General features: G+C 44.4%; 1 long non-coding RNA gene across 1 annotated transcript; it reads right to left on the minus strand.

Moving 5' to 3' along the window:
• Positions 1 to 3645: 3645 nt before the first annotated feature.
• Positions 3646 to 14414, minus strand: LOC115652156. Its single transcript, XR_004000565.1, has 4 exons — positions 14256 to 14414; positions 7359 to 7478; positions 4982 to 5109; positions 3646 to 4242 (listed from the first exon to the last, which is right to left on the minus strand). It is a non-coding gene; the product is annotated as an uncharacterized LOC115652156 (long non-coding RNA).
• Between the last annotated feature and the right edge of the window lie 594 nt (positions 14415 to 15008).

Raw genomic sequence — 15008 nt, forward strand, 5'->3', positions numbered from 1 at the left:
TGTGACCCCCTATGCTTCTAACTAAACCACAATGCCCGCTCCATGACCCTAGCCTCCCTCTCTGTGTCCTTATTTGACCCCGCTGAATCCAAATTGATCCTCAGTGACCTTTGTGTAATGCCACAGTGGCTGCAATATTGCTCTCTGTGACCTCGTGTGAACCCTCTGCCTTCAAATTAAATTAGATGAACTCTGCATGACCCCATCCATGCCCTCTGTGTCCTCATTTGACCCCTCTGAATCCAATTGATTCCTCATTGACCTTTGTGCGACTCCCATAGTACCTGCAGCCCTGGTCTCTCTGACCTTATGTGAACCCTCTGCTCCCAATTAAACCACAGTGAACTCTCCATGACCCCTGTCTTCCTCTTTGTGTCCTCATTTGACCCCTCCGAATCCAAATGCAACCTCATTAACCCCGATTTACCAATGAGTACCTGCAACACTGCTCTGTGACCGTGTGTGAACTGTCTGCTTCCAATTAAACCACACTGATCTCTCCGTGACCCCAGCCTTCCTCTCTGTGGCCTCATTTGACCTCTGTGAATCCAAATTGATACTCAGTGACCTTTGTGTAAATCCACAGTGGCTGAAGCACAGGAAACTGTAATCTCGTGTGACCCCCTCTTTTCGCAAATTAAGTTAGATGAACTCTGAATGACCCCAGCCATGCTCTCTGTGTCCTCGATTGACCTCTCTGAATCCAATTGATTCCTCATTGACCTTTGTGTGACCCCACAGTGACTGCAATACTGCTCTCTGTGACCTCGTGTGAACCCTCTGCTTTCAAATTAAATTAGATCAACTCTGCATGACCCCACCCATGCTCTCTGTGTCCTCATTTGACCCCTCTGAAGCCAGTTGGAGCCTCATTGACCTTTGCTTGCCCCCATAGTACCTGCTGCCCTGCTCTCAGTGAGCTTGAGTGAACCCTCTGCTCCCAATTAAACCACATTGAACTCTGCATGACCCCAGCCTTCCTCTCTGCGTCCTCATTTGACCCCACTGAATCAATTGGAACTTCATTGACTTTTGTGTAACCCCACAGTGGCTGAAGCAAAGTAACTGTAACCTCATGTGAACCCTCTGCCTGCAAATTAAATTAGAGGAACTCTGAATGACCCCAGCCTTCCTCTCTGTCCCCTCATTTGACCCCTCTGAATCCAAATGGAGCCTCATTGACCCCTGTGTGACCAAAGAGTACCTGCAGACCTGCTCTTTTTGACTTTGTGTGAACCTTCTGCTTCCAATTAAACCGCAGTGAACTCTCCATGACCCTAGCCTTCCTCTCTGTGTCCTCATTTGACCTCGCTGAATCCAAATTGATCCTCATTGACCTTTGTGTGACCCCCACAGTGGCTGAAGCACAGTAATCTGTAACCTTGTGTGAACCCTCTGCCTTCAAATTAAATTAGATGAACCATTCATGATCCTAGTCATGCTCTCTGTATCCTCATTTGACTCCTCTGAATCCAAAATGATCCTCTTTGACCTTTCCAGGCTTTCACACCACCACCAGCCTGCTCTGTGTGACCTCATGTGAACCCTCTGCCTTCAGATTGAACTTCTGTGTTCTCTCAATGACCCCGGCATTGTTCTGTTTCCTCATTTGACCCCTCTGCATCAAAATTGATCATGATAGACCTCTGCCTGACTCCCACACCCCTTCCCGCTATACTGTCTATGAGCTGTTGTGAACTCTCTGTATTTGAATTTTATTTCAGTGAACTCTACATTGCCCCAGCCTTTGTTTCTGTGTTTTCTGTCCACTCTGGATACAATTTAATCCTCACTGACCTCTTTATGTATCTCTGCTCTTTGTGTCATGTGACTCCACTGAGGCTAACATGATTCTTACTAACCTCTGTGCCAGCCCCCATGGTCTCTGGCTTTCGCTCTTTGTGACCCCACTGCCTCCAAGTTGATCCTGAGTGACCTCTCTAAGGTCCCCCAGTACCTCCAGTCCTGCTTGCTGTGGCATCATTTACCCTAGTGCCTTCATGTCTACCCTCATTTATCTCTGCATGACCCGCTTTACCTCAAGCCTTTTTCTCCATGACCCTCCCAGGATTGCCTGATTGAACCCCAACTGTTACCAAGCTTTTTATCAGTGACCCCTGTCTGTCTCCGTTTCCGCCAGACTTGCTCTCTTTGACCCCTGTGTGACCCTGACAACCTCCCTATGTCCCTCCATGACATAATTAACTCCAGCCCACCCTTCTTGGCCCCCTTTGCCTCTAGACTCTTCTGCCTTTACTCCTGCATAGCCTATTGCCTCCTGACCTGCCATCATAACCTATGCATAGTAACCAGGAACAGGCTAGTGATGTGACTGAGTCACAAGTGCCTACTGCAGCACCTGAGAACATGGGTTTGATTCCACTGGAGGCTCTCTTAGTTGAGGCTTTGGAAGGGACTTGCTCTTTTACCTCACTGCCATAACCAGGGTGGCAAAAAAGGCAGCATGAGACAGAGTGACTAAAGAACACAGAAATTGATCACGCTACTTTTTCCATGCACGGCAATGGCTTGGACTCAGACCCCCTGACTGGAGACTGTCTCTGCCATGCCCTTTCCAAACATCCAGGGGAAGCATGCTTCTTGTGTGCTGAGCAGAGTGTGATGTTAATAATGCCTGTGTTGTGGGTTTGACTCCCCATGGTGGTCACTTGGTGGCTGTGGGCCTGGGGAGGGTGACTTTTGCTCTTTTGCCTGACTGCTATGGGGAGAGGGGGCAAAATATGGGAAGGATATGGGCTGGCTACCTTGGAGGGACCTGGGGAAAGTCCTTGCCCCACTATCTGGAAGGCACAAGCATCAATCCCCCTGCTGCAACACAGCAGGCTGGAGAATGCAGGCCTCCATCCTGCTGCCACTCACACGTAAAGTGAGCATTTAACCACTGGAGCTTATTCCCCAGGCTCTCCGCTGTTGCACGGCAAACAAGGGCCAGAGCCGAGCAGCTTTCAAGCCCACTATGGCTTGCTTCTTGGGAGGCCAAGTGGGGAAAAGGATCACTGGAGATGCTCAACTCCCTGGCTGACAACAGCTTCTAAACAGAAAGAGCAAAGAGCCTGCACCTCACCCTGCCAACCTCCTGTTGTGGCTCAGGGGCTGGACTAGGTTACCTGCTGAGGTGCCTTCCAGCCTACATTTCTATGACCATGACTATAAACATGCATTGCTGAACTGTGGTGTGATGACACTGATCAATGGGACCCCATCAGACCTGGGTATAATCTATACAGGAAGAACAGATTAGGTCACATGGGGGGGGGGGGTCTGCACCTGAAACTAGAGATTAGATGGAGGACTCCATATTCTGAGAGTGAATAGTAATTATGTCAACAGGCAAAAGGAGGTGGCTGTGCTCCCTCTGAGTAGATGGTCAGTTTACAGTAGTGTCAGTATACTCTGACTTAAGCAAGTAGAGATCAATATTTACGATCTCTCCACCTGTTTAGGAGGGAAAAAACACAAAGTTTAAATTAGTTAACTTTACTTTTGACCCTGATACATTTACACAAACTTTGCAGTAAAGATCACAAGAGAACATGAAAAGGAAGAAGCAATTAAAAAACTAGTTTCATACATTTAATGAAATGTTACAGTAACAGAAGGTCATTATTCAGTTTGAATGGGAAATCCATGCTAGCAAAAGTGTTCCTCTGTCCACTTGATAAATGTCTTCTCGGATTACATCTTTGTTTCAGTAGAAGCTCTCTGTGTATCGCACTCAAGTTATGTGCTGTTGTTTGCAGCTTGGTTGGTACTTCCTCTTGACCAAATTGTGGATTCCAGAAAGAGGCAGAGGAGCCTTGATTAAAAAGCAACTACAAGAAGGCAGACAATGGACCTGAGGAGCATACTGGGAGAGGTTCCATGAGAGCTATAGTAATTACTTGATGGAATGGTTAATTTAGTTTAATTCCGAATAACTTGGAAGTGGACTCATCTCCAGAATAACCATTTTCCTACATGCCCTGCTCTCTTTCACATACCTTGAAGCTATGGATGGAGGTTTGAATTCTTAATCCAAAACAAAAATGATTCCTCAATCTATTCAGATGTTTCCAGGTTCAGATAAACCCTATTTACAGAGCTCCAGAAGCAAAGATTGTAAAATCAACACACTAACAAAAGTTTTGACTAAGGGGAAGGAGTCAGACAGATGATTCTGGAGGAGAAGCGATGTGCTGCCCCACACTCTACTCTTCATAAAACAACAAGATGCTGCGAATACTGAAACAGAAAATGGAAGAATTAACACATTTGCCAAAAAATGCTCCACGCACATCAAGATGGACTTCGCACACATAAATCATGCCATATATTTCCAGAGAGAACATTCATCCATACACTGACATTGGATATCTATTACAATAAACCCATTGTCCTCCTTCAGTTATTTTCACAATTCCATTCTGTTGGCTATGGAACACGTAAACTGACCACAGAGACAGAGAAGTAACTCTTGTCCAGAGAATAAGGATAATTTCTCCTATATCTTCATGTGTACTGTATTGCCAGTTTTTCAGACTTAACTGCCTAAACTTAGGCACCTAAATTAAGTTTTAGGCTCTTAAATAAGTGTCCTCATTTTCAGTTTCCAAGCACTTAGAATTCTCAGAGTGACAGGCCACTGTCTTTCTATTTACACCTTTTAAATGACAGATAGACCTGAGTCATAAGATTCAGATTTTGATCTCAGGTTTCTTCAAGTCTTAGGAATGATTGGACTCAGGATTGTTGTTTAAAATCCTTATACAGATACGCACAAGCTACAGATTCAAACATTCTGAAAGTTTGTGAAAAAAAGGGGTATGGATCAGTTTCCATTTTGAATCCATCTCTTATACTATCTCACAGAACTGGAAGGGACCTAAAACTGGTCACGTAGTGGCAGAATCTCTCTCTGGAAATTCCTACATCAGACTGAGTCACAAAAGTGTCATTTAGACAAATAAATAAAATATCTCACCTTTTCCCTGCTCACAGCAGTTCGAATCCTTCACTGCGGCAAAGTGTGGGTTATTAATGCAGCTGGGTTACACTGCTTGTTCATGTAATCAGACACCTGTTTAGGGAGAGTGTCCTTCAACTTCCACCCTTAAAAAAACAAAAACAAACAAACACACACAATAGAAGCAGCCTATCAGAAGAATATGGCATGCATAATGCCCATTCAAGAAGGTAGAAAGGGAAGAAAAATCATGTTCATAAGGTGAAGATGGCTTTAGCTGCAGATTCATAGATTGTAGGGCTGGAAGAGATCTCAAGAGGTCATCAGGTCCAGTCCCTGCCCTCAGGGCAGGACCAAATACTGTCTAGACCATCCCTGATAGACATTTATCTAACCTACTCTTAAATATCTCCAGAGATGGAGATTCCACAACCTCCCTAGTCAATTTATTCCAGTGTTTAACTACCCTGACAGTTAGGAATTGTTTCCTAATGTCCAACCTAAACTTCCCTTGCTGCAGTTTAAGCCCATTTCTTCTTGTTCTGTCCTTAGAGGCTAAGATGAACAAGTTTTCTCCCTCCTCCTGATGACACTCTTTTAGATACCTGAAAACTGCTATCATGTCCCCTCTCAGTCTTCTCTTTTCCAAGCTAAACAAACCCAATTCTTTCAGCCTTCCTTCATAGGTCATGTTCTCAAGACCTTTAATCATTCTTGTTGCTCTTCTCTGGACCCTCTCCAATTTCTCCACATCTTTCTTGAAATGCAGTGCCCAGAACTGGACACAATACTCCAGTTGAGGCCTAACCAGAGCAGAGTAGAGCTGAAGAATGCCTTCTCATGTCTTGCTCACAACACACCTGTTAATGCATCTCAGAATCATGTTTGCTTTTTTTGCCACAGCATCACACTGTTGACTCATATTTAGCTTGTGGTCCACTATAATCCCTAGGTCCCTTTACAGTAACAATTAATTCTGCTTCACAAGGCTACACTGGGATTCAGGGCTCAAATCAGCACCACAACACCTTAAAGCTGTAATGAGGTCACCAGACTGTGATTGTGAGGACATAGTTTGACTCTTTGTGTTTTGTTTCCAGAATTCTTGCTAATGAGATGAATAGCACCAGTGCTTCCATATCAGGATGGATTGATTTAAATCAAAACCATTTAAATCATTGATTATAATCATGATTTAAATCAGCAAGCAGGAAACCCTAATTTAAATACTGAATTTTAATATTGTTTTCATTTGTATTTTTTTATGATTTTCTAAAAAAAACCCAAAAGTTGATACTCAGTGGCTGGTAGACATGAAAACATGTTGTTTTACAACTAAATATAGCCTTTACACTAAATCTGGTACTTCTTTTGCTAAACAGGAGAATACACTACAGCTATACCCATTTATTTAACTTGACATATATTTATTTTGATTCTTAATTTTTAAAGTTTTATGTTAAAGATGATGAACAATGTATTTCTTATTTACTAGATGATGATCAACATTTCACTTGTGATAAGTGTTAAGCTCTATTTGGATGGAAACTGAAATTCAAATAGAAATGTGCAAAGATGCCATTTTTAAAATTACTTAAATGTGCTGGGTGCATGAGAAATGTTTTTTTCCAAAAATCATTTTGCTTTTAAAACTAACTGATTTATTAAACTGTAGTTAGTGAATTGAAGTGATTCTTTCTAGTTTCCGTGAGTTTCATCTTCTCACACCTAGTTTTTTAGTCACTGATAGGAAGAGGAAAGCAAGCTTTTCTGCTTTTTCAATTCCCAATTGATTTCTTAATTTCGAATGAACTAGTCATTGAACTGAATTAGTTGCATAAAGGGATATGGAATATGTATCATCGTTGCACTTGCAGAAGAGATTACTGCTGTCAAAAGCTGGGTTAGCAGTTCAACACACTCTGGTTCTAGGTGCTTAGCCAGTGACCTCTACTAATTCAGTGGTTTGGCATCCTTTAAAACTTCAGCAGCAAACATGTACTGCTTCATATTTTTTTATTTAGTGTAATTATTTTACATATATTGTCATAATTTCAAATGTCATTTTAAATAGATTTTTAAAAGAAAAATATATTTAATTTAAATAATAAAATCCAATTTAAATAAAAAACCTGGTATTTTTTATTTTTTTAAAAATCATCAATTTTTATCCACCCAGTTCCATACTATGCAATGTTTATGCAACTTGTAGCTTCCATCTCCTCTGTGAAGGTTGCATTTCCATCTCTGGCTGTTCTCCTGCAGCAGGACCTTATCCTTGCCTAACCATGAAATCAAGATCAAGAGACTGAATATTCAGACTCTGAATTTCACAAGTACATCAAAGCACTAGGACTGCACTTCTGCTTAACTCCATAACTCCAATCAAACTCACCTTCCATTGACACCCAGTGAACAGCAGCACAGGGTCAAAGGAGATTTGTGATCCTGAATGGGATTCTCCTACCAGCACACAAGTTCCATAGCCCAAGCAGCATGATAGCAGGGTAGCCGTCTGTTTTAGAACATAGACATAAAAAGAGGGCAGCAAGGTTATGAAATAAGCTGCCATTCAGAGCTGGTTGTAACTTTCCATAATACTGAAGTTTGCTAAGAGGGAGACTATGCGCAGAGTAACTAGGGTAGGGCCAATTGGTGATACCCTGATTTCACTAATAATCCCATTGAAGTCAACAGAAGCTGCTGGTGCTCAGGCACTTCAAAGTAAGCTTACTAACTAAGGTGCCCAAGGAGAGGGTATTTACCTTTCAGAAACTTCAGTTCTTCAGGATGTTTTGTCCCTGTGTGCTGCACCATGGGACATGCACATGCCTGAACACTCTTGATTAGAGACTTTAATTAGCAGTGACTGCAGCTCTGCACCTGTGTACCATGCAGCCTCATGCCTGAAAGTGAGGCCACGGACAGAGGAGCAGAACCCGCTGTCACTCCAGAGCCACAGACTCCATAGCAGAGGGAAGGGAGGGTGGGAAGTGGAGCACTCATAGGAACAAAACGTCTCGAAGAGGTCTACTGAAAGGTAAGTAACCTCTCCTTCTTCTTCAAGTATATGTCCCTAGGAGTGCTTCACTCTAGGAGACTCCCAGGCAGTAACTCAATGCAGAGCTGGGTGCTGAGAAGGTGGGTCCAAGACAGTGGGGAGGACGGAATCACCAAGGGTCGTCTCGATCTCAGATGCAGATAGGGGATTGTGATGTCTGGAGAATGTGTGAATGGAGGACTGAGTTTGCAAATTTGGATGATAGGAACATCCTTGAGGAGAGCACCAGAAGTGTATTGAGCACTGGTGGGAGGTGCTGTCACCTGGGGGTGGGGACTGTCTCCCAGTGACATTGTAGCAGGTTATGATGCAACCTGAATCCCACTAACAGAACCTCAGACAAGAGATTGATTGTTGTTTATAGCTTCCAGAAAAGGAAATGAGTAATCTTGGAGAAATCCTAAAGATTCTAGTCCTATCCAGATGGACAGCAAGTGCCAACCAAACATCTAAAGTGTGAAGAATAGCCTCTTCTCTTGAGGAGCTAGGTCTGGGAAAGAAAATTGGAGGATGGATACTTGAATGATTTGATAGTCCAACAAGACCTCTGGGAGGAATCAAGGATAGGGGTGTAGTGTTATCTTTTCACAGTAGAAGCCATTGTAAAGTGGGTCAGGAGCTCTGCATTCTCCCACCTTTCTAGCAGAGATGTTGGCAAGGAATGATGTTTTGAAATTGTGGAGGAACAAACAGCTGGCCATTGGTTAAAATGTGGGGTTCATTAGGACACCGAGGACCAAATTAAGGTCCCCATGGAGATGAGGGGATATGAGGGGAAACAAATTAGATAAATCTTTAAGGAATCTGGGTGTGGCTCCACTAATTAGGTGCCTGGATCCTAGAAAAGACACACATGTCAGGTGAGGTGGTGGCCTTAGGGGGAATAGGGGCTAGGTGGGAGGGGGCAGTGGGGTGAGAAAGGGGGGTGGGGAGAATTTGGGAATGTGGTGGCCAGAATTTCTCTGGCCACCACAGCGCAGAGCTGTGGTGGCCAGAGAAAGAGGCAACTTTTCCCCTGCTTCAGGGCTGTGGCTGCCAGGGAGAGACGGCCCTCCTTCCCAGCCCCAGCTCGGGGACTGCCACGGTGGGGGAGACTGGGAGAGACCCCTGCCCCAGAGGGGAGAGAGGGAACGTCCATCACATTAGAAAGGTAAGACTACTGATATTACAATGAGTTGTGTACCTTTATTTGTAGAACAAAAAAAGGTTAATTATTATTAAGGTTTTTTTATATATATAGCGCTTTTATACAAAGCGCTTTACAATAGTTAGCTAATGGTACAAACAATATTTGAAAAGATCATTAAGTGGTCCACCGAGACCCTCAGCAATTTTCAAGTGGTCCACAAAAAAAAAAAGTTTGAGAACCACTGATCTAGATAGGGAAAGACTGCAATGCCATCTCAGTGTACCTGCAGCTAAAGAGAGGACCTTTGTGAAAGCCCATGGAGTCATGAAAAATGCAAAGGGGAGGACATGGTATTGATAATGCTCTGAGCCAATGACCAAGCACACAAAATATCTTTGGGAGGGGTGCATAGTCACGTGAGAATACGTGTTGAAGTTGGAGAACAGTAAACCAATCCCCTTGATTCAAGGATGGGGTTATGGTAGCAAGAGTCTGCATCCTGAAATGCTGTGAAAGGATATAGGTGTTCAGGTTACTGAGGTCTAGAATCAGTCTTATCACCGTTTCTTTAGGGAATGAGGAAATATTTGGAGTAAAAAGCTTCTTCCCACAAATTCTAGGGGAACTGGCTCTATCGCTCCCTGACCGAAGAGGGACTGAAATTCCTGTTTCAAGAGACCATCCTGACTGGGGTCCCTGAACGGGGAAGGGGTGGGGAATAGAGCGGAAGTGATAAAGTAACCTGTAGCCACAACCTCTGAAATCCACCTGTGCATGTGATAAATTCCCAAACAAGTAGGAAAAATGCATAAGGTGGTTTCCAAAGGGAGGGTGGAGGTTGGGTTTGCTCAGCTTATTCAGAAAAGAGGATTATTTGAGGCTCTCAACCAGGCCATCAAAATGGTTGTTTGGAGGGAGGTATGGGTAAGGAAGTTGTTATTGGGATTGTCCCTTTCCTATGAGGCCAGGATATCCTAGGAGACTCCTTAGGTCTGGAATAGGCCTGGTATTGTTGATGTTGGAATGACTGGAATTGTGCTTTCTGGGATTTACTGAAACGTCTTTTTTCCAGGCACATAGATTCCAAGCAACCTCAGGGTAGAGCTGGGATCCTGGAGGGAGTGAAGTGAGGTGTCAGTATCACGGCTGAACAGCTTTTATCCTTAGACTGGGAGATCTTCCACCATGTTTTGTACCTCATAACAGCAGTAGCTAAAGAACGTGAAGCTGTCTCTGTGTCAAGGGCAACCTGTAAAGAAGTCTTTGCTATGAGCTAGCCCTCAGAAATGACAGCTTGGAACTGATCCCTCTTGTCCTGTGGCAATTCATTAATAAAATGAGTAAACTTTGTATAGTTATCAGAATTTTATTTAGCCATCAGGTTTTGGTAATTTGTTACTCAAAGTTGAAGGGCAGCTGAGGAATATCTTCCTGCTAAAGAGGAATAACTCTTTCTGCCATCTCCCTGTCTGGAGGTGTGGATCTGGATCTAGTCTGGCAGTTTCTCTCATTAACTGCATCCACCACCAAGGAATTGTTAGTGGAAGAAGAAATATTCCATCCCCTTGGCCAGTATAGATTTTTTTTGTCTGCCAATTTACAGGTAGGTTGTAGGGTGATGTGAGTTTGCCACAAAGTCTGGGTTGGAGATAAAAAAGTGCATCTTTAATGGGCAAAGCTATTTTGCTTTGGGGGGTGGTATGAAGAATATCCATAAAAGAGTGCTGGTACTCTTGTACCTTTTCTGTAGATATTTCAAGAGAGTTTGAAAGTCTCTTCATTAGGTCCTGAATGACCTAAATCATCCATGTAGGATGGTGGAGTTGGCATTATTAGTGGGAGTGTGAAGGAAAAGGACTTATGAGAGGATGGTGTATCTTTCTCTGGAAGTTGTTGTAGTTCCTTCTGCTCTCCGTCCAGTACTGGAGAGGCATGTGGTACCAGTTGTTAGGATATAGATATTCAGGCCTGTCTGCAAAGGCCCATGCTTTACGAATTTAAGTGTATTCTTATCACTTAGCTAGTTATACAGGTATAAAAGAATCAAAATCACTGTCTGTGTAATGGCCTTCTCTTACTGTGACAGTCTGAGGCCTGGTTCTTCGGCTAAGCAGCAGAGGCAGCCATAAGCTGGGAAGTGTATGGTCACATCCTCACATTCCAAACTAGTCACATTGAAATAAGGTGCTATTGGGCTGTTAGGAATACAATCCTGTCCTGATATTCCTATCACCTCCAGAGAAGGGGAAGAACCTAGAAGATGTAAAAGGAAACTTAGTTTAATAGCTTCCTGTCTGGCAAGAACTCACTTATCAATAGACACAGCTGGGAAAACCTTTATGTCTGTATAGATGTAGTTGTGAAATCCTCACTTCTGTATTGTTTTGTATGTTTATTTGCATGGTCTCTGTCTGGTTCTGTGATTGCTTCTGTCTGCTGTATAATTAATGTTGTTGGGTGTAAACCAATGAAGGTGATGGAATATAATTGGTTAAATAACCAGGTTACAATATGTTAGGATTGATTAGTTGAATTTCAGTAAAATGACTGGTTAAGGTATAGTTAAGCAAAACTCAGGTTTTACTATATAGTCTGCAGTCAATCAGGAAGTAAAGGGGGGGGGGCAAGTGAGAACAGGAACTGGGGATGGGGGAATTGGAATCATGTTTTGCTAAAGGGGGAAATGGGAACAGCGAATGGGAACAGAAACAGGGACACAGACAAGGCTCTGTGGTGTCAGAGCTGGGAAGGGGGACACTAAGGAAGGAAACTGGAATCATGCTTGCTGGAAGTTCACCCCAATAAACATAGAATTGTTCGCGCCTTTGGACTTCAGGTATTATTTCTCTCTGTTCATGTGAGAAGGACCAGGGAAGTGAGAGGGTGAAGGAATAAGCCCCCTAACACCAGTGATTGCATTTAAGATACCAGTGGCTGTTGTGGAGCCTAGAGAACATTCAGCCATATTTTCTTGTGGGTAGGTACCCAATAGAACTGGTCCACATAAGGGTTACAGGGATTCTAATAGGCCCATTGAAGAAGTGGGGAAGTTGGGGACTCCAGGGATTTACATGAGCAGAAAGTCCAGGGTAGCTTCTGAAGTGTGAAGTGTTGGATAATAGACTGAAGAACACCATACCAGGATTTTGAAGTAAGAGTATCATCCCTATAAGGAGGAGCTCTGGGCATTGGTGCTGGAGAGCAAGTTGATATCTGAGCTGGTAGTTGGGGAAATACTGGGACACTAAAGCCTGCTGCAAAGTGCTGAGAGGTGGTGCACACTGGATATAGCGGGACCTGAGGAGAACTTCTCTCAGTACCATGGAGAAGAGGGGACTCTGGTTTCTCTGAAACAAACAAGCCCCCTTGAGACAGGAACCTTGGCAGATCTGGAGGGCTGAGATTGCCAATTACCAGGGCCCTACCGAATTCATGATCCATTTTGGCTCATTTAATGGTCATCGGATTTTTAAAATAGTCAATTTCACGGTTTCAGATGTTTACATCTGGAATTTCATGGTGGTGTAACTGTGGGGTTCCTACCCAAAAGATGGTTGGTGCGGCATGGGTGGGGTGGGATGGTCACAAGGCAGGGGAGTCATGCGATTGCCACTCTTACTTCTGCGCTGCTGCTGGCAGCGGTGCTGCCTTCAGAGCTGGGCAGCAAGAGAGCAGCAGCTGCTGGCCGGAAGCCCAACTTTAAAGCCAGTGCCACCACCACCACCAGCACAGAAGTAAGAGTGGCAGGGAATCAGAGATGGGTTACCATATGTCTGTGTTTTCCCAGCAGCCTTCCGACTGGGCTGTAGGGCTCACAGCTGGGGCTGCAACTTCCCTGCCTGGGTCAGGAGGCTGACAGCTAGGGCCGCACCCTCTCTGCATGGGGGGAAGAGGTGACAGATGAGGCCACAGCCTCTCTGCATGGGGGGAGGGGGTGACAGCTGTGGCCGCAGCCTTCCACCCTAGTTGGGTGCAGACAGCCACCTTTGCTTTTGTGCTGCCTTCAGAACTGGGATCCCAGCCAGCAGCTGCAGAGCTTCCTGCAACCCAGGGAGGTTTCTGCCAGTAGATCTGACCTGGCTCCAGGAGTGTCCCATGCAGGGAAAGAGGAAGTCCCATCCCTCCCCAGCCCGGGCTGGGTCTAACAGTTGGAGCCCATCCCATGGTAGGACTCCTCAGGTGGGGCGCCCCCAGCCCGGCCCCTCTCCTACAATAGCCAGATTTCATGGTCCGTGACATGTTTTTATGGCTGTAAATTTGGTAGGGCCCTACCAATTACCTTTGGTGACACCTGGCTAAAGGGATCAGTTTGTTCTTTATTTTTGATATTTTGTTTTGCATCCTGTGAGGGAGTAGAGAAACTGCCATCCAGCACACCGGGGGTTAAAGAAAACCTTTGGGCTCAGCACGCTCCACCCTGCTATACTTGTAGCCAGTGGCAGGCCTGGAGGGGGTAGAAAAGAAGGGAGCCTGGCTCAGCTGAGTGCTAACTGGTAAGGGGGCATGTGCTCTCTGTCTGCTTGAAGGGATGGATCAGTGACCCACCAGCTAGTACAGGCACTTGAGGTAAGTAAGGGCTCCCCTGCTAAGGGGAGGCTGAATCTAAGCCCCAGCACTTGGGGCAACTGGACTAGTGGGACCATGACCCAAACTGAAGAGACTTGTAGGAAGTAACCCAGGGAAGTGGGTCTTGACTCCCTGCTTGGGATTGCTTGTTTAGGGATTGATCTACACAGGCCCCTGAGCTGGGGGTGGAGGTTGGAGAGGGAGGGTCAGGGTTCCCTTACCACCACATCTTGCCTTGCAGACTGAAAGACCAGTGAGCTAACCCTTAAGTTGTCTGGCCATGGAAGACCCTACCACACCCTCTCCCAGACTTGTCTGGTAAATGCATTTCAGCTTGTGTTCATAACTCTTACTATGTGTTTTGTACATACGTTTCACCATGCTATTGGCTAGCAAGTTATTAGTTTTCAAATGATAGATTACAAAACATATTTTGTGCAAAGATTCATACAGTAGTGTGTAGGGTATGACTATGGGGTGCATTCAGGTCACAAGTGATTTCAACTTCATTATTTAATGGGAAGGAAAGAACTTACCAGAGTTCACTCAGCTCTGCTGCTGTGGATTCAGTGAGGAGCTCTGTTACACCCCAACAAAGGGCTGTCTCATCATCTGCTGTTGTTGTGAAATCATCTGCAGCAAGCTCCCAGGCTGAACTTTGATGTATGTTGTCTCTCACCATGAAGTCCTCTCAAAAGCACAGATTCTTCAAGAGAGCAGAATTAGTGGTATATAATAACTATTAGCATTGCCACTGTAGTCATGAAACAAGACCCCACTGCAGTAAGTAATAATACAAACACAAACAGGGCCATTAAACACATTCTGTTCTACTACCCAACAATTTCTGAGTTGTTTTCAGTTATGGTGATCCCTGAAGTGTCACTGAAGGAATTCTGGATATAGTGCTTATGCAAATAAAGTTCTTTCTGTAGCTCTGCTTCCCCCAGTCCACCAATAGATGGGAGCAGAGTGCTCCTTCCCCTTTGGAGCTTTAGGTCACAGACTTTCCATTATCATTATTTAAGGTTTATATTACAGTAGCTCCCACAGGACCAAATCATAATTGGAGCTCCATTGGACTGGGTGCTATGCAAATACTTATGACAATACAATTCCCTGTGCTGAAAAGCATACAACCTAGGAAGACCTACATATTCCATATAAAAGGAGGAGAGCTAAAATATCTAAGCCATGTAGTTTTATACATCTCTAAACCTCTTTTGCTCATTATAAATGTATGGAATAAGTATCAACTGTGTCTATTGCTCCTTAAGCTATTAGGTGGG

This window comes from Gopherus evgoodei, chromosome 5, assembly GCF_007399415.2.
Source record: "Gopherus evgoodei ecotype Sinaloan lineage chromosome 5, rGopEvg1_v1.p, whole genome shotgun sequence".
Classification (NCBI taxonomy): domain Eukaryota; kingdom Metazoa; phylum Chordata; order Testudines; family Testudinidae; genus Gopherus; species Gopherus evgoodei.